The 21,726-nt window shown below is 37.5% G+C and overlaps 1 pseudogene; it reads left to right on the top strand.

The window, feature by feature from the left end:
• The first annotated feature begins 6,176 nt into the window (after positions 1–6,176).
• On the top strand, positions 6,177–7,516 carry LOC127130186 (NADP-dependent malic enzyme-like; annotated as a pseudogene).
• The last annotated feature ends 14,210 nt before the right edge of the window (positions 7,517–21,726 follow it).

Here is a 21,726-nt window from a genome sequence, read left to right as displayed (position 1 = left end):
ATGGTCATAGTTTTCCTTTTCTTCCCTTCATTGAAGGGGACTGGTAGATCTACTACTCCACATGGTTGAGTTGAGGATTTGTTGAATGCTAGAAGACTCCTGCCTTCACATGGCTTCAGATCTTGCATGTGTAACCTTAATTTCCTGAAGATTCTGAAATACATCAAGTTGCACGAACTTCCGTCATCAATGAGGATCTCTGAAACTGAATGATTGTCCATGGTTGTGGTCATGACCAATGGAAGTATTACATTAGGATTTCCGTCCACAAACTTGTGGTCTCAAAATCCTAGAATTAGCATATCCTTTTGTCACTTCTTGATCTGAATAATGCTATATGACAAAGGCTCTCTCTCCATGAAGCTTTTGGCCAACCGAATTGACGATGAAGATCAGAGATAATTTGAAGTTGGAAGGTTCTAAGGTGCTATGGGAAGTAGGATCGAGAGTTGCTTTCTTCATTTTAGCGTGACTCTTACACTATTCGTAACTTGAATCAAATAGTGGAAATATGCATGAATAAGAAGTCGAGAAGAGATTCTCTTGCAAGATTAGCACTACAACACACATGTGAGTGAGAGAATAAAAAAAATAGAGTAAATTTGAATCATACATATTTCTCTTTACGTGGTGGGATTATTTATATATGAGGCCTCTTTTAGATTTGAAGTAGATGAGAACTCTCTTATTGAACTTGTAACCAACCTAGGAAAACACACAATTTTTTTAAAATTGATTTAGTTTTAAGTATTCCCATGTTTTGTTAACTTTTAATATATAAAAAATATTTATTGTGATGAAACCTTAATTACTTGAAGTGTCCATTAACTTATGCCAATATTACACAATTCATAATTCCCCCAACACATATATGTTTAACTTCTATGAAATAAATTTCCCCTAAATTATATAATAAAGCCTATTGTTTGTGAAAACGTTATTATATACCTCTTTTCTATGTCACAACTAACCCACACACAAAATATGGTCACTTTTATACGTGTGTTGATGTACATGCTATATGCATTATACATATTTCTATAGAAAATGAACTAGAAGAAGAAGATTATTATGCTAGCTTGCCTTTTGCAGCACTTTTTTCTTTTCTCAAGGTTACAAAAATATATCTCTAGACAAAATAATATTATTTACTTATTTGTATGTACTCTATGAACAAAATACCAACCAAAATTGGATAGAAAATAGCCGAATGCAATTTGAAGTAGCTTAGGCCAAGTCCACTTTCCACTTGAGTGTACATCAAGTAATCACAAAAGAACATTATGTTTCCTTGAGCATGAGGTAACCTCCAGATCAAATCCAACATAGAAAAAAGTGAAGCTTAAATAACTTCTCAATGCACATTGGTTGTGGTACACTTGAGTGATTACTTTGTTATTATGGACTCTAAATTCAAGGATGGCTCGTTTGAATACATCAACATGGATGCAAAGAATGTGGGTGCAACAATGAGATTCCACCATAGAAGCACCAAAGGTGAGTCAAAAGATTGTTGTTGCATAAACATTTATGTAAACAACAACATTCAAGGTGTTACAAATTCTGTGTTGCGTGATAGTGAGGTTAGAATGAGAGATCCAGGTGTTAGGTTATATTTTGAAGACTTTAAGGTTGATCAAGGAAATCCCTCTTATCACAAGAGACTTTGTTGTGGGGACAAACTTGTTTTTTTTCTTTGTATATTGATTTTGTTATTGGCACTTATGCTTCTCTTGGTGCTTATTTTCTCAACTAGGATCATTATTTTTGTCGTATGAAATCCAGTTACTACATTGTAGGATTTTTATTACTAGTATTATTTTGTTTTGTTACACAATGATCGGAAATGAATTTGATCAGTGCTTTTTTATTTATATGAATTGAACATTGCCCTTTAGTCGCCACATTTACACTATAAAAATATTAACAACCGTTTGATCTTGATGAGAGACTAAAAAACTGATTTTAATTTTTTCAAAATTATCAATTTTTAATAAGAATTGTCCGATCTTGATCCAAAATTAAACATTAAGTTAAGCGAACAATAAGTTAAGCTTGAATGCGTAATGCATGTTTTTTTTATTGCAGATCTATAAATTTATGTTCAATCACTTTTCTAATTTTGTTTATATTTGACTTTAAATTAGGATTGCTTTTGATACTTTCTTTTGTGAAGGGTCAATTATAAGAATATTGAAATCGTGATGATTATATAATTAATGTAACTCCCATTTGGAGACATTACACTATTACAATAATTAAGGCCATGTCACTATTAATTAAGGTCATACTCTGAAGGGTCAACATCTCATTTGGAATACATTGAATCAATAAAATCATCTATTAAATGTATGGTTTTGAAGAGTTAGTGGTAGCTCACTCTAAGATGTAGACCCCCTAGTTGATCCCTAAAACAAAGAAACAGTGTGAGATTATGAATTATTTCTTCCGTTCTTTTTTAAATGTCAATTTTTTTTTAAAAGGTTTGTTTTTTTTAATTGTCATTTGTAAAGTTTAAGAAAATATTAAATTCACTTCTGTCAAAATCACCCCTAAATAATTATTAAAAAGAGAAAAAATAAAATAAATGTAATAAATAATTAAGGGTATTATAGGTAAAAGAAAAATTATTGTTTAAAAAATAATAATAATAATTAGATTTTTTGATATGTATACACATTCTAAAAATAACACTGAAAAAGGAATAGAGAAAATAGTTTGCTTTTTCATTATTAAATGCAAATGTGCATAAACCATAATCACGACTTTGTTAACTTCAAATTCCTTCTACATTTATAATAAGAAACATAAAAGCGATAAACTTGCTATAGTCACAAATTATCGGATTTTCTTTTCTCTCCATGTGTTTTTTCGCTATCGTAAAATTTAATATACTTAGTGTGACTTTTATTAGAATTTTGGATCACAAATCCATTTTTTTTTTAAGTCATTTTTTACTTTTCACACTTATTAAGAAATGTAATAATTGTGATATAAAAAGAGAAATTATGAAATATTTTATAAAATTATCTTTCATTACTTGTATTGGAAAGATAAATGGACATAATTGAAAAGAAAAAGAATAATAAATTTTAAAGATATAATAGAAAAAATAACATTAATGATTCGCTAATATTATAAAACAATTTGTATTGTGGTATAAAATATTTTTCCAAAGCAACTTATAATAAAAAAACGGATGTAGCATGTGTTAGGACCATTATTTAATTAGTCAAAATTAAAGTGATCTAATTGATATTAAGTCTATGGCTAATAAAATATATGTAATGAAAGATTATTGTGTGGATACCATAAGTCAATATCCTAATTTGATGAAGGGGCAAATTAAAATATTAAAAATTGAGTAGTAATCATAAGGGAGTTATTTATATGGATATGGTCCTCATTTATAGAATATGATCAATACGGTTTATCTGATTCTCTTTCTTCATCCCCGTCAGAAAAGAATTAAGAAACCCTAAGGCGCTTTACAAATTGAAATATCACACACTCGTAAACCTTCAGCGATTTCAATGGCAAACTCAGATACGATTCTGCTTTCATTCTCATCTTATATTCAAGTATGAGTTTATAGGATATGAACTCATCGGGATTAGTTCAAGATTTTGTTCTTGATTTTAATATGGATAGAGATACATAACATAAAGAACAGACCTAACAAGTGGTATCAGCCACCCATGCCTGATTCAATTTTATTTTTGGGATCTGAAATAAGGGTTCTAAAATTGGGATTTACTTTGATCTTCCTATTTGTGTAAAAAATAATCTTTTTATGCTGTAAATCATGTTTTTGGTATTATTGATTATGTCTTCATGAAATTCGTATTGGATTTTGAATCAAAATTAGCAATCTTTGAATTTTTTTTGGACCTGTCGTTATTTTTTGCAAAAATCACAGTGTGGGAGAAGATGACAGTCGTCACCCTTGGTGTAGGGATGATCGTCACTAAGGATGGCAAAAGAAAATCGTACCTACGAATATCCGCAGATAAAATCCGATATGGGTACGAGGCGAGTAGCTTAATAGATATCTATGGATAAAATAAGTGGATATCTAAATACCCATTTTAATGAATATATATGAGTTTAATAATATCAGTATCCGCAGATAGACGTGGACATAAACCGTCCACCCGCCCCAACCTGGTGAAACCCAGAAAAAAAAGGAATTTGGGCGAGTTGGATCGGGCCAAACGGGTTACCAAACTGGGTTACAGGGTGTTCAAAAGAGCGGGTCGGGTACCAAAAATGGACCCACGGGTACCCAGACCCGCCCATCTATGAAACACATTGTTTTGTCAAGTGGGGGGGAGGGATAATACCTCAGGCTCAGAGATTCCTCTTGTTCTCACTTCTCTCACTCTCTCGTTTTTCCTTCCCATATTCTCTCACTCTCTCGTTCCCTCACTCCTCTCATTCCCATATCTCTCACTCTTTCATTCTAATTACAATGTGATTAATTGTTTCCTTTCCATATTCTCTAATATTTTCACACACTCTTAGTTCTATCACTCTTAGTTAGGATTTTTTTAATTAGGATTTCTGAATCTAAGGTTTTTAATTTAGGGTTTATGGTGATTGTTGTTGTTTACAGGTGATTAAAGGCTTTAAACCAGTTCTCTCACTGTACGGGTGATTAGAGTTTGTGTTTTTTTTCTTATATTGTTGTTGTTTCGATGAATCTCTTTGTTCTCTCTAACTCTATAACTTAGAAACTTGATTTGTGCATAATATTTTATTGCTTTGGATTGATCTTTGGAAACTGGAATGTGACTTTTACTACCCCTGCATGAACCGTGATTTTTGGAACTTAGGTAAAGACACAACTCACGATTTTGTTTGGTTTCACTCTGTTCCTTCATCTCTTTCTCGCAACATAAGCTAATATACATCATGCTTTATTAGTTGTTTGAAATATTGAGTTTTATGTCAGTTTCTTTTTTGGTTTATGTTAGAAATATTGAGTTTTATGTCAGTTTCTTTTCCTGCTAAGTTATCTGATATTTCCTGTATCCGGTTTTCTGCGATCCACTATTAATAATAATTAAACTGGTTACAGTTGAAGGTGATATTTCAGTTGTCATATTAGTGGCTAGTCTTGCCTTGGTAAATTAAAAAAATAAGGTATCATAGTCTTACATGTTTCTACTAAAAGTCTTACATGTTTCTTTTTAATTCTTAATAAACTCATATGATTGAAAACAATTTAAGTCTTACTCATTGTCATACCCCAAATTTTGGTCCTAAATCTTTGATGTTTGTTTGGCATGCTTGGCCTAGCTTTACTTTGGTTTTGTATGAGGATTGTGGTTTTGATCCAAAGTCATGGTGTTGTGATTGTGGATACCTCTATGGTCTGGGTCATCTGAACAACCAAGTTTCTTGTGTTTCTAGCCACTTTCCAGTCATGTTATTGGTTCATGGATACTATGTCAAAACTCTAACCTTATGGTCTTATTTCATGGTTTTGTTCATACACATTATCAGTCAAGTTATTTTCTTTTCAAGAGTCAAACATTCAAGTTATGATTAAACAAATTGTGAAACCAACTTCAAACCATTTTGTTAATCCATTTCAATTTTATTTCATTACATTTGATTCCATACAAAAAGTACACAAAAATTGACACTTTGACCAATTGTTGACTTTGGTCAACAGTTGACTTTTTGGTCAACGTTGACCAAAGTCAACCCTAGGTCTTTGTTCATCCCTAATCACCAAAGGACTGACCCTAACCCTTATTCTATGCTCCGTGCCCATGTTGACTTGGTTTTTTCCATGTCAAGTTGTTTTCTTCACTTTAATGCTAACTTGGTCATGTCTTGAACTTTGGAGTTTCTTACTTTGTCCTGCTGCATTTGTCAAGTCTCAACTAACATGTTGCCAATAGCTCTTGAATCGACATGTTGCTAACAAGTCTTGAGCCAAAACCACAAGTGTGTCGAAGGCCAAGTCAGCAAGACCTAATGCCAAGCAGTCTACCTACACTCAAATTTGCCTTGCATACATTGATAAACCAGCCTGCACAGCAGAGTAGCAGTAGCTGGTGTGCAAGCACACTCTATCTTTTCCATCGCAACAAAGGTACAACCCTGTCACACTTGCATCTGCATCAAACAGCAGGGGGAAAAACTGCAACCTGCAACATCGCCACAAACAATTAAAAAGATTAATCTGAGACAATATGGCTTACGTGAACGGTTCTGTCGGTGGTGGTGTTAAGGATCTCTATGGTGAAGATAGTGCTACAGAAGATCAACTCATCACACCATGGAGTTTCTCTGTGGCTAGTGGATGCACTTTGCTCAGAGATCCACGTTACAACAGAGGTCTTGCTTTCACTGAGAAAGAAAGAAATGCTCATTACGTTCGTGGCCTTTTGCCTCCCGCTGTTTACACTCAAGATCTTCAGGAAAAGAGATTAATGCATAATCTTCGCCAATATGATGTTCCTCTTCATAGGTATATAGCCTTGATGGATCTTCAGGAGAGGAATGAGAGGTTGTTTTACAAGCTTCTCATCGACAATGTCGAGGAATTGTTACCGTTTGTTTACACTCCAACTGTTGGAGAAGCATGTCAGAAATATGGAAGCATTTGTAGGCGTCCTCAGGGTTTATATATCAGTTTGAAGGAGAAAGGCAAGATCCTTGAAGTTCTTAAGAACTGGCCGGAGAAAAGTATTCAAGTTATTGTTGTGACAGATGGTGAACGTATATTAGGACTAGGAGATCTCGGTGCCCAGGGAATGGGAATTCCTGTTGGGAAGCTTTCTCTATATACTGCATTAGGAGACAGAAGCGAGCAACCGGGAAGGAATATGCAGAGCTTCTAGACGAGTTTATGCATGCAGTTAAGCAGAACTACGGCGAGAAAATTCTCGTACAGTTCGAAGATTTCGCCAATCATAACACGTTCGATCTTCTGGATAAATACAGCTCGTTGCATCTTGTTTTTAATGATGATATACAGGGCATAGCTTCTGTGGTATTAGCAGGATTGCTTGCTTCCCTTAAGTTGATCGGAGGAACCTTAGCTGACAACACATTTTTATTCTTGGGAGCTGGAGAGGCTGGAACTGGTATAGCAGAGTTGATAGCTCATGAGATTTCAAAGCATACAAAAGCCCCGGTTGAAGAGACTCGCAAGAAGATCTGGTTTGTGGACTCTAAGGGTCTTATTGTTAGCTCTCGTCTTCAATCTTTTCAGCACTTCAAAAAGCCTTGGGCGCATGAGCATGAACCCGTGAAGGAGCTTCTAGACGCTGTCAAGGCAATCAAGCCAACCGTATTGATTGGATCATCTGGAGTAGGAAAGACATTTACCAAGGAGGTTGTTGAAACCATGGCATCCTTGAATAAGAAACCTCTCATTCTTGCACTCTCCAACCCAACAGAAGGCCTTGGACTTATGATAGTGGAGAAGGCTCATGAAAAGCTTCAACATGGAAACTTTCCTGCAGCAACAGACCAACACAACCAAACTCAGTCATAACACACAAACCAGTTAACACCATGGCCAAAACCTGCAAACAACAACATAACAGGTGACTGACATAAACCTAAACATGGCCGCATCAATTTGAATGGTTAACAAGGCTGCAAACCCAACTGCATACCTGAGTGCAAAACAACCTTTGCAAGTATTCTGCACCAATCTGCATCAAGTCACCAAGGTCTGTCCCAAGCAACATCATCTAACAGATGGAATTTATGTCAACACTAAGACCACAAGTAAGCCACAACATCATTACATGTATGTGGTAGCTCATGACATGCCTCACATGACCACCAAATCTGCAATAAAAGAATAGAGACAAGTGATTTGCAAGGCGTTGGAAACCTAAACCTGTTGACTAGCTGGAAGCAACAATTAACCAAACCTCTCAACCAAGTCATAACAAACAAGAAACACCATCAATGCACAAAACATGAAGTGTTGTTGACATACCATGAAACTAAAGCCTTAAGTTTGTTGTCAATGTCCAAGTCATAATCTGTTGTGAGCATAAGCAAGCAGGACCTAATGCGAAATTGCAGCCAACATTGCCTAGCTGAAAGGTCATCCTACAATACAAAGACAGTCCAACAATTATCCAAAAGCTCACCACAAGACAAACAAGGTCCTACAACATGAAGCATGTCAACTCAAGCGCATGGTTTTCTCCTTGCATTTCAATAAGAAATCAAACCATGCTTAGCCACTCACCTACTGGACTGAAAAATGATCCAACATGACATTGCAAGACCAAGTGAGCAGCAACATTACACCTTCATCACAATGTGCACACCTCAAAGCCAAACAGTTTCAAAGCTTGCATCATAGGCTACCAGGGCTAGACCTTAGCTTGAACATGATAGGCCAAGTTCATGTTGCAGCAAGAGAAACAAGTGAGGGCAAGGAATTGAGTGCAAATAGTGGGATTAAAACTTATAAGGCATTGAACCAGAACATGAGACAAAGGACTCACCTACCAAACTATGAACCAAGACAATCTTACAATAGTTGTCGTAGCAAGGCCAAAGCAAATGCCTGCATCAGGTCATGCAATAACTATTCCTAAGGGCATTCCACAACATCTAGCAGTAAGGCAAACTAAGATACCAGACCTGTGATACATCCTGCTATTCCAATGCAATAGAAGTCAATGAACATTACCCTCTGTAATAAGATGTTAAACCATAAACAAGGATGCATCAAACCAAGCTGAAGAACCAAAATTGAAATTCATCAGACACCATTTTCACTGCAGTAAAAAGGTAAAGTAATCAGCCAAAGTAGTAAAATTTCAGAAATATCCCAATTTGGCATAGAGACAAAAACAAAGAAGAAGACACATGTTCAGATTACCATTTTCGAACCTGGCATCAAAGAGGTCAATCCAATTTCTGAGCATCCAAAGTGCTTTGCAGAGTTACCTTTCTGGAACATCAAGGACCCTTTTGAAACCCTAATTCACAGAATATAGAGAGGGAGAGAAAATCAGTAGAGGGGACGACATAAAAGACCTGGAGGCGAAAACAGACTAAAAAACCCTAATCCAAAAAGAGGCAAGCAACAGAAAGAGGTGGAGGCAAAAATCTGAAAGAGAGAAAAACCTAAAACCCCAAAATCGTACCTGGAGGCCAGTTTTCTTCGCATCCATCACCACCACCGCAGCGACGCCCTGTAAGAACCTTTCTTTCCTACTCTTTTTATTTCTCTTCATGCTTGTTGTTTGATTGTTTTTTGTGAGAGCTGAGAGTGTTTGAAAGGGGTTTCGTTGAGAGCAAGAGTGAGATTGAGTGAAATGTGAAGTCTGGGGTGCGTGAGGTTGCCATTGTTGGGGAAGTTTTGAGCTCGTAAGATGCGAGAGAGAGGGAGGAAGACGAACTCCTCTGTATTCTCTTCCCTGTTCCCATTTCTTTTTCTGTTTTCTTTTTTTATTAATTTCTTTTTTTATTTATTTAACTTAATTTGTTTTTTACAGAGATAATACAAAAACCATAAGAATGTTTGTTTTGCTTTTATTTTAAATCTTTAGCCCGGTTCATGTACTTAGCGTAGTATCTCAGTAGCAGTTGATGTTGAGTGGCCTAGTGGAGAGAGGGTAGTTTCATAATATTAAGTGGAGAGGGTTCAATACTCATGTGTGTCATTTTTTGGCATTTTATTTCTTTTAGCTATATTGTTTTTTCTTTTAGCATTTTAGTTTCTTTTTATGTTTATGCCTTTATTACACTCATATGTTCATTTTGTTAATAATGTAAAGTTGTTGTATTTTAATTTAATTCAAAACCATTTTAAAACTATAAAAATCATACTTTTCTCGATTTAATATCGAGCCCTTTTTTCACACCCTCGTAAGTCGATTGCTTTTTAAGCATCGCCGTCGACCTCACATAGCTTACTCTTGGGCTTCCTTACAATGAGACATGTCCCTTGCACTTACACTCATACATTGTTTAATGCTTCATTATTTCATTCTTCGATCATTTGATTCGATTATATACTTGTTTATATCTTAATTGTTTGATTAACTGTGGCCTACTTGTATGGTGTATGAGGCATGTATTATTATTGTTTGTTTGCCATGAACAACCCCCATTCATAACAAATGTACCCCTCTCCCATGAAATATATAAAATTTACTCTTTCATTCTTTATTCACCTGTTAATACAAGAAATAAAATGAACATTCGATAACCATTTCAAAACAAGACCAAAACCTCGATCCAACGTCGAGTAATCATTTTTCAAAACCTAACAGAACCAGCACGTATTCATCCACCCTTTTGTAAGTCGATTGCTTTATGCATCGCCATCAACCTTGTAAGTCGATTGCTTTATGCATCGCCATCAACCTTGTAAGTCGATTGCTTCATGCATCGCCATCTACCTTTATTCCTTAACAATTCTCCTTGCTCCATTCGTCGATTCTTGTTCCGATTAGGTAGCACCCATTAGATAGAACCCTTTGTATGATAACATAGGTAGAATTCCCATATTCTTTGCATGCTAACATTAGGTAGATATTCCCATTTGTAAACCCTAACACTTAAGTACATCTTGCATGACAACTCTAGGGCAGAGCTCCCCCACTTCTAGACCTTTCCGAGCGTCTCCGATCTTGTGGCATGTAGTCCGTTCTATGGCAAAGAGGTAACTGCCTAAGACTCGATTCAGCGAGCTGCGACACCTACTGATAGGACGTGAACACATTGCCCACTCTCCTTTGACACAACTGGTGTCCTCCTTTTGTAAGTCCATATTCAGATGCCAACCCCTATGTAGGGGAACTACGTTGCTCTGATCCTCATACCAGATGAGGTACGTAGGCAGGAGACCGTGCGAGGTCTCTCCGGGCACCCTTTTTTTTGTGTGTGTGTGCTTGCCAGCTATCAGGCTCGAGTTCCCGACTCCCTGCTAGTCTGTGTGTTCACCCTCTTCCTTTTTTTTGTGTGCTTGCTTGACAGTTAGCAGGCTCGAGTACCAGACTCCCTGTTAGCTTGTTTGTTCAACTTTGTTGTTGCTTCTGACGATTCGGCGTCCGGTTAAACCCTTTGTGTGTGTAGGAGTCTGACATAAGTCCAGCGATTGGCAGTTGGTTTCCTGTGTGTGTTTGTTGGTTCGGAGTCCGATATAAGTCCAGCGATTGGCATTCGGTTTCCATGTTTTCCTGTTTGTGTGGAGTCTGACATAAGTCCAGCGATTGGCAGTCGGTTTCCTGCGTGTGTTTTGTTTGGCGTCCCTATGTAGCCGAACTACGACAACTCTGATTCTCATGCTCAGATGAGATACGTAGGCACAAGATGCGATGTCTTGCCGAGTTTGACTAACGACTAACAACTAATCTTTGTTTGCTATTCGCCCTTGTTGCGATCCTTTCTCTCGCCCTCGTTGCGATCGAGACATTCCCTTTCTCTTGCCCTAGTTGCAATCGAGACCCTTGTTCCCGTAGTTAGTTTGAACTACGTTTTGCTCTGATTCTCATTCCCGATGAGATACGTAGGCATATGACGCGATGTCTTAGCGAGCACACATCTCTTTCACCCATAGGTAGCCGAGCTACGAAGACTCTGATTCTCATATTCAGATGAGATACGTATGCAGTGGATGCGACATTCGTGCGAGTCACTTTCTTTGACCCTTTCTTTTAGTAAATAGTACATTAGATAAACATACACCCTTTAGACAAGAACAACAAGAGTGGATCCCGTAGAGTACTACGGATGCGTAGGGGTGCTAATACCTTCCCTTCGCATAATCGACTCCCGAACCCAAGATTTGGTTGCGAGACCTTGTCTTTTCCTTCCCTCTTTTCAGGTTTACTTCGAGCGTTTCCTTTCCCTCCTTTGGGATGAATAACGCACGGTGGCGACTCTTCTGTCATGTTCTTTCGCCGGTTGTCTTTTCGCACACTGTATTTTTCAGGTTGCGACACTCATTACTTCATATGGTGTATTGGTTACCCACTTCCATCAAGATGTCCATGAGAAAGGAGGTGTGCCATGTATTATTGTAACAAGTCCAACACATTGCAGTTAAAACAAAATTTGGTATAACAGAGAATCATAAGTCTTTTAGCATGGTATATTGTTGTTGCTTATGTGCTAGTTTAGTGGATACCAAATGTATGGTATATTGTTGTTGCTTATGTGCTAGTTTAGTGCTACCAAATGATGACACTTTTAATGCTACCTTTTGTTTCTCTATTACATTGTCCTCTGATATCATCTTGAAACTGAATTTTTTTGAATACCATTTGAAACTGAATTGTACGCAAAATAAGTTTTAAAATAGTGCGGTTATATAACCCTTCCATTAACTGTTTATAAGTTTTACATTATATATTGATAATTTAGTGCAGTAATAGTGCAATATAAACTAATTATACTATTACTATTTATAAATAGTCCATATTAGAAATTTTAATAGTCCATATTTATAAAATCCATTACTGGAAGGGTTATATTACTGCACTATTTTACATATTTGAATAGTGTTGTCTATATTTTACATTATATATAAAATTCTTTAATTCCTATTTTATTAACTTTTTAAATATTGATATACTGATAAAATTCATGCAACTAATTCCATAGGATAAGGCTTGATTTATTATTATTCTGGTCTTCAGTGCTCATTTTACAATATGGCTTTGATCATTCTCACTGCATATTAGTTTTAATGGATCATGCTAATTCTGCTATTTAATGTATACTGTGAGGATACTGTCAGCATTGGCCAAGTAGTAAAATGTGTCACTATCAGCTATTTAATTATCTTTCTGTGAAGGTTTGTTGATTATGGCTCCTTCATTTTTCAATGATGGAACAGTCTAATCAAACTATACCTACTCAATATGTCATGAATGAAGTTGGTTCAGTAGCAACAACTGAAGTTGTTGGACTAGAATTAGTTAATATCCAACCTACAAAGAAGAGGAAAGCTAGTGCAAGTGGTTCTAGGCAATCATCTGCTTGTTGGGATCACTTTATTAGATTACCAGATGACTTAGTTGTTACACCAATTGCAACTTGTAAACACTGCCATAAAAATACCTATGTGACCCTAAGACTCATGGCACCACCAACATGAACTATCACATTTTAAAATGTGCAAAGAAGCCTAGAACCACTGATCCCACCCAAACTATTCTTACATGCCACTCTGTAGAAGGATCTAGTTTGGGTCATGTTAGCTCCAAACTTGACAAGCAAGCTTGTAGAAAAGCTTTGTCAATTTTTGTGGTTCTAGATGAACAACCATTTAGTGCAATTGAGGGGGAAGGTTTTAAGTACTATTCTAAAGTAATGCAGGCACAATTTACTCTCCCATCTAGGCGTACAGTAGCTAGAGACTGTTTTCAGCTACACTTGGATGAGAAACAAAAACTAAAAGCCTTCTTTAAGTTCGTCTGCAATAGAGCAGCACTTACTACTGATTGTTAGACTTCCATCCAAAATTAAAACTACTTAACCCTTACGACACACTTTGTGGATAACGAATTGAACTATCAAAAGAGAATTATAAGCTTCACAGTTATTCCAAACCACGAGGGTGACACGGTAGGTAGGAAGATTGAAGAGGTGTTAAGGGATTGGGGAATTAGGAATGTGTGATCGGTCACCATTTCCATTGAATTCCCACCGTTAATCCGACGTATTTTCATCACATTGGTAAGATTCATGTTTGTTTTTAGTTGCTTTGGAGTCATTTATCATGTTTTATTGGTTTGGTATCGCATTGCATTCGATTACAAGTTTATGTCAAAAAGATCTCGTTTATGCTTCGTTTGGTAGTGTCATTGTTACAGGCCATTGCACAGGTTTAAAAGCAAGAGTGGTGAAGTTATGGACACTCTGAAAGGCAAAAATATGAAGAAACAGCAGGTCAACACGGGCACCCGTGTGCCACAACACTGCCCGTGTTGTTGATCAGGCAGAGCAAAAGAGGAGAGGAAAAAACAGAGATCAACACGGGCACCCGTGTGGTGACACACGGCCGTGTTGTTTAAAACAGTGCATCAACACGGGCACCCGTGTGCCACAACACTGCCCGTGTTGTTGGACAGACAGAAAAACAGAGAGTTAACACGGGCACCCGTGTGTAGGAACACGGCCCGTGTTGATGCCCCTGTAACTTAATCTGAAAATAATCATTTTGGAGAGCACACACGGGCACCCGTGTGTACACACACGACCGTGTTGATTGGACGCAGCTTGGAAACCCTACTTTTTGCTTTGTGAACCGATTCTGCTCATTAAGGGTAGTTTGGACCTTTTGCTTGGAAGAGATTCATCTGAAGCTATAAGAAGGCTTGGAAGAGAAAGAAGAAGGCACCTTTTGACAGACGAACGAAAGCATTACATTGGAGAAGATAGCGAATACGACGGATTTGAAGACGGCGAGATTCAAAGGTAGCCACCATTGAAGATCAAAATCTCCTCAATCTTTGTAATGTCTAATCTTTACCTTATGAGTTCTTTAAGTACTATGAGAGGCTAAACCCCCTGATGCTAGGGGGTGGTCCTGATGTTATCGTATGCTATGAATTTGAACCAATGATTTCTTGATTACTATGTTACGTATTTCAATTCAATTGTGTGATGTTATTATGCTTTTGTATCGGACAAATACAAATTAATCTATGACTTCCAATAACAGGATTGTGATTGGTAGGGTTTTCACACAATTGGGTTTATGAATGCATCGTCTAGGACTAGTAACTTTCGTAAATCACCGTAAACCTTGATATTTTGTATGATTAAAACCAATGATTAATTGAATGGACATTTGAGTAAGAATTGGTAGTTTAATAGTTTCTTCCTTAAGGACTTAAGTAAGAACATTATGAGGTTAGGTGATTGAATGTTTCATATGTATTAAGGAAATCGGGACTGAATTCATAACCGGTTAACTCAACCACTCACCCTAGCATCTTTTATCTTAATCAATTATTTTTACTATTTTTGTGTTTACTATTATAAATTCCAAAACAACCAAACCATTATCTTTTTGTTCTGATAGAATCAAATTAAAATAAGTATTTCCTACGCAATCCTTGAGATCGATACTTGGAAATAAAACTCCTTATTACTACATCGGTAAAAATAGTACACTTGCTATTTTTTCGATTAAGTTTTTGGCGCCGTTGCCGGGGATTGCCAAGCTACATATTTTAATTTCTATTCTATCGAAATTTCGTTGCTCGCCAACTAAAATTTTATCTGTGACAATCTTGTTATTTAAGTCTAATATTTGTCTAACTAGTTTATGCGAGGTAAGACCTCAGCGGATTATTCTTTCGACGCAGATCCAGAAAGAACTCTTCGCGCTAGACTGAGACAAGCCAAGCGAGAAAAACTGGAATTAGCAGAGAAAGCAGACGAGGAAGTTGTTTCAGTGCATTTAGAGAATTCAGATTCAGAAGCGGAAACAGTTCCTGAAATCATGGCTGCAAACCCACCACCACCACCAGAGAGACTTCTCGGTGACTATGGTGGAACCAACACTCCTGGTGGTCGTATGACAATTGTAAACCAACCGGTTAGTGTCGACCAATTTCAGCTGCATCCTAGCACCATTAATCAACTCGAAAGACGATCCTTTTCTGGAAGAGTGAATGAAGATGCCAACAAGCATCTGCAAAGGTTTTTAACTATGAGCACAACGCTGAAAATGCCTGGACATAACGAAGAAGCAATCAGACTTCGTATGTTCCCATTCACTTTAACAGATGAAGCCGAAGAGTGGTTCTATTCCTTACCTGCTGGTAGTATCACTACATGGGAGCAGATGGAAACAACATTCTTGCAGGAATACTTTCCCGCATCCGTGTCATTGCGGAAAAGATATGAGATCCTAAACTTCAAGCAGAAGGAGGGTGAGTCACTAGGAGATACCTATAAAAGATTCAAGAAAATCCTAGTGGCTTATCCTACTCACAACATGGATGAAACTGAGCAGATGCAAATGTTTGTTAATGGTCTTCGAATTCGAACGAGACAAATCCTTGATTCAGCAGCTGGTGGCTCAGCTAACTTTGCAACAGCCACTGGTATGAAGAAGATAATTGAAGCAATTGCCTCGAATGAGCATTTGGAGTTATATGATAGGGTGTCAAGCAAATCTGCAGTTATTGATTTGAAGCTTGAAACAAAGAAACAGGTGAAGATTGAAGAAGCAGTTGCTGCGGAGGTAGAGAAAAGGTTGAAAGCACTAAACATAGGTGCTCAGAAGGTGGCTCAAGTGCAACAGGCACCAAACGATGTGTGTGGCATTTGTAATGGACCACACAATACTATTCATTATTTTGCAACACCACAACAGATAGAAGAGATCAAGTTTTTAAAGCAAAACAATCCCTATTCCAACACATACAACCCGGGGTGGAAGAATCATCCCAACTTTGCATGGAAGGATCAGATAGGGAATGGGCAACATCAGGTACAAGTTCAATATCAAAATCAATATCAGCAGCAGCAACAACAGGTACCTAAGAAGGCAGATTGGGAGATTGCAATTGAAAAGATGGCAGCTCAAAATATGCAATTTGAAGAAGAGACTAGAAACAATCAGAAACACACCGCCACATCCCTAAAGAATCTCGAAGTTCAGTTGGGGCAGATAGCACAGCAACTAGCAAGTTCTCGAACACCGGGTTCCTTACCAAGTGAAACAGTTCAAAATCCGAGAGGGCAGGATAATGTTAATACTATCACGACGACGGATAAAAAGGATGCTAAAAAGAAAAAAATTATATCACCGAGCGAGCCGACTAAGGAAGAAACTACAAAAGGAACTAAACCGGTGATTAAGTTGCCCTACCCTCAGAGAATGACAAAGAAGGAACCTAGTGAGTCAGACTTGGAGAAATTCATGACAATGTTCAAAAGGATTGAGGGTCATATGGCCTTGTTTGAAGCACTTGAAAGGATGCCCATGTACAAGAAATTCATGGAAGAGGTAATGGCTGAAAAGAAACCAACCACTGAAGAACAGGTATCTGGTAAGGAACAATATAATGCAAACTCCCTAGAGCATAACATTCCTAACAAACAGAAGGATCCAGGAACCGTCACAGTACTGTTCACAATCAAAGAAAGAACCTTCAAAAAGGTACTAATAGATTCGAGAGCCAGTGTGAATCTGATGCCATTATCGGTCTATCACAGGCTGGGTATTAAAAATATCAGTGATATAAAGACCAATCTGAAGTTTGCGGATCACTCAAGAAAAGATGCATATGGTATAGCTGAAGATGTGCTGGTAACAATAGCGGACTTGACTTTCCCAGTCGATTTTGTAATCCTAGACATACCTAAAGACAATGAGGCACCCATCATTCTGGGTCGACCTTTCATGAAGACGAGTCGATGCAAGCTCGACATGGATGAGTGCACGTTAACCTTGAAAGTTCACAACAAGGAAATAACATTGAATGCTATTGAAAACCAGGAGATGGAGGAAGATACAAAATCTCAGTATCAAGTAGGCTTAATCAGGACATTGAATACTATCAAAGGCTCACCACTGCCAGTAGCCACCCGAAATGGAAAGATTCCTAACACTGAAAGGATAGTTAAAAAGGAATCGTGGCACAAAGGAGTCCACACTGATAAAAGAGACAACGTCCATGTTGTAGACAAGAGGTGCAACAAGTTTTTGAACCTGAAATACCCCCCATGATAAGGGAAATGAACCGTCGAGCCATGCGACGTTAAACAAAGCGCTTCGTGGGAGGCAACCCACGTGTTTGATTTCTAATTTATTTCGTTTTATTTTTCTTTGTGTGTGCTAAAATTTTGTGTAGGGGAGGAGGAGAATTAAAAGGGCAAAGTCACAAAGACCTCCAAATGGAAGGAAACTACACAAGTGCAGTAAACCAACAGTAGGCGCTGTGAGTCCCCTTTGTATCTGGATTTGAACATTGAGGTCAATGTTTAGTTCAGGTGTGGGGGGTTTTTCCTTTCATGTTTTATTTCCATCGCTTTTGTTTTTGTTGTCGTCGTATTGTTTTTGTTTGTTTTCGTTGTTTACTTGTGTGTACAGAGTGATGAGAAATGGTTGGACGAATCCGGGATCAATGATAGTGGATGAAAGACACCCCTCATACTTATTCTGATAAGGCACCCCGGAAGTTGATGCAACCTTGAGAAAAGAAGTCGGACACAATTTGGGGGACACCGGACCAAGAGAGCGGTATGGAAAGACCAAGTCAGAAAAGAACCACATAATACGAGGAGACTTCAGAGCTTGCAAGCTAACCAACATGGTGAGATCACAAAAAGCCAAACACGAAATATCAACATGAGAGTTCAGCCAGGTATGACTTTATCACTCTGATTTTGCGTATGTCCTGTTGACACGTCACAGCATGACAACACACACTGAGGCAAGTTGTTTGTTTAGCCAGGGCCTTTCTAACCATCCCTATATGTATGTTTCCCTTTGTAAACCCCGTTGAGCCTTAGCCATTTTATTCATCGTAAACCCCATGTTAACGTTTAAGCATTATTCATCATAAACCCCCTGTTAACTTTTAATCATCCATTTCCTTTTGTGTCATAACTCGGTATGATTGTGTGAATTGCAAGATGTGCAATAAAACTAAGTTTGGGGTGGAAATCTTGAAAGAGAAGGAAAGTTCATAATATGAGATCATACAAAAAGAAAAATAGCATGTAGTTTCTTTAAAGAAAAAGAAAAAAGAAAAAAAAGAAAAGAAAAACAAAAGAGAAAAATGCACTTGCCGAGACTTAAGACTCTAACAGATATAAAATGCTCGGAAAATTTGAGTAGAAAAAGAGTCAAAAGAGTGAAATTAACCCCCAGAGTATACGTGATGCACGAGAAAAAAAGAGAAAGAAAAATCACACAAAACGACTACCGAGTTCAAAACCCGTTGTTATCCAATTTTTTTGTTTATCCCACCGTACCCAAGCCCTGTTACAACCTAAAAAGACCTCAAAAAGTGTGTGGAATTTGCTGTGGTAGTGACATTAGAATGTATTAAAAGTTAAGAGTTTGGTATTGCATACTATGCTGTGAGTGTACACACCTAACCCTGAGAGATATTGTGAGTGTGTGAAAAGCTTGCAGGTGAAGAGGTTTCTGATGTGGAAATATGGTAAACTGCCTGAATCGGAGAGACCTGAAACTCGATTGGAAAGGAAGAACACAAATGGTGAAAGACTAGGTTGCATTGTGGAAAATGAATTCGGGGGTGACCTTTGTTTGGACTCAATACATCACTTGAGGACAAGCAATGAGACAAGTTTGGGGTTGTGATCGGTCACCATTTCCATTGAATTCCCACCGTTAATCCGACGTATTTTCATCACTTTGGTAAGATTCATGTTTGTTTTTAGTTGCTTTGGAGTCATTTATCATGTTTTATTGGTTTGGTATCGCATTGCATCCGATTACAAGTTTATGTCAAAAAGATCTCGTTTATGCTTCATTTGGTAGTATCATTGTTACAGGCCATTGCACAGGTTTAAAAGCAAGAATGGTGAAGTTATGGACACTCTGAAAGGCAAAAATATGAAGAAACAGCAGGTCAACACGGGCACCCGTGTGCCACAACACGGCCCGTGTTGTTGATCAGGCAGAGCAAAAGAGGAGAGGAAAAAACAGAGATCAACACGGGCACCCGTGTGGTGACACACGGCCGTGTTGTTTAAAACAGTGCATCAACACGGGCACCCGTGTGCCACAACACTGCCCGTGTTGTTGGATAGGAAGAAAAATAGAGAGTTAACATGGGCACCCGTGTGTAGGAACACGGCCCGTGTTGATGCCCCTGTAACTTAATCTGAAAATAATCATTTTAGAGAGCACACACGGGCACCCGTGTGTACACACACGGCCGTGTTGATTGGACGCAGCTTGGAAACCCTACTTTTTGCTTTGTGAACCGATTCTGCTCATTAAGGGTAGTTTGGACCTTTTGCTTGGAAGAGATTCATCTGAAGCTATAAGAAGGCTTGGAAGAGAAAGAAGAAGGCACCTTTTGACAGACGAACGAAAGCATTACATTGGAGAAGATAGCGAATACGACGGATTTGAAGACGGCGAGATTCAAAGGTAGCCACCATTGAAGATCAAAATCTCCTCATTCTTTGTAATGTCTAATCTTTACCTTATGAGTTATTTAAGTACTATGAGAGGCTAAACCCCCTGATGCTAGGGGGTGGTCTGGATGTTATCGTATGCTATGAATTTGAACCAATGATTTCTTGATTACTATGTTACGTATTTCAATTCAATTGTGTGATGTTATTATGATTTTGTATCGGACAAATACAAATTAATCTATGACTTCCAATAACAGGATTGTGATTGGTAGGGTTTTCACACAATTGGGTTTATGAATGCATCGTCTAGGACTAGTAACTTTCGTAAATCACCGTAAACCTTGATATTTTGTATGATTAAAACCAATGATTAATTGAATGGACATTTGAGTAAGAATTGGTAGTTTAATAGTTTCTTCCTTAAGGACTTAAGTAAGAACATTATGAGGTTAGGTGATTGAATGTTTCATATGTATTAAGGAAATCGGGACTGAATTCATAACCGGTTAACTCAACCACTCACCCTAGCATCTTTTATCTTAATCAATTATTTTTACTATTTTTGTGTTTACTATTATAAATTCCAAAACAACCAAACCATTATCTTTTTGTTCTGATAGAATCAAATTAAAATAAGTATTTCCTACGCAATCCTTGAGATCGATACTTGGAAATAAAACTCCTTATTACTACATTGGTAAAAATAATACACTTGCTATTTTTCCGATCAATGTGTCTACCATAACTATTGATAATGCAACTTCAAATGATGTAGTTGTAGCATATTTGCATAGAAAAATATCAACTATGAATGGGATGATAGGGGATGGAAAATGTTTTCATATGAGGTGTGCTGCTCACATATTGAATTTTGTGGTAAATGAGGGTTTAGAAGTTAAGCATTTGTCTATTACTAGTGTTAGGGATGTTGTTAGATTTGTCAAGTCCTCACCTTATAGGGCAACCAAGTTTAAAGAATGAATTGAATTTGATAGAGTAACTTGTAAAAAACTAGTATGTCTCAATGTTTCAACTCGTTGGAACGTGACATATTTGATGCTTGAGGCTGCAGAGAAGTTTCAAGCAGCTTTTGATAAGCTTGAGTATGAAGAGTCGAGCTATAGGGAGTTCTTTGGAAAAGGTAGTCCTCCTAGTAGTGATGATTGGGACATTGTTAAAGCTTTTACCTATTTTTTAAAGTTATTCTATGAAGCAACTAATGTGTTTTCCACGTCTCAAAGTGTGAGTTTGCATAGTGTTTTTCACCAAGTGTCTGTGTAACACCTCAAAATTTGCCCTGCTCTCTTGGGACTAGCTTAACATATTGCATATCATTTTTTAGGTCATTAGGCATTGCATATTTTATATAATGTGGTTACATTGTGCAAGTCATTCTCATAAGTCTTGATCAGAAGATGAAGAGGTCATGATGCAAGCTAGGGTTTCATTGGACTGATCACTAACTATCTGAGGGTGGTGGTCCAAATTAGGGTTTCATGGTTCTCAAGGAGAATGATCTTAATCTTGGTTGCAATGGTACATAATCATCATCATGGTCTTGATATCATCCAAGAGGTTCAAGAGATTGATCATATACTTTGAGATTAGGGTTTTGACCACTGGTCAACCCTAATCATCTGC

Source organism: Lathyrus oleraceus, chromosome 3, assembly GCF_024323335.1.
Source record: "Lathyrus oleraceus cultivar Zhongwan6 chromosome 3, CAAS_Psat_ZW6_1.0, whole genome shotgun sequence".
Classification (NCBI taxonomy): Eukaryota; Viridiplantae; Streptophyta; class Magnoliopsida; order Fabales; family Fabaceae; genus Lathyrus; species Lathyrus oleraceus.
This window is presented reverse-complemented; position numbering and strand designations above follow the sequence as displayed.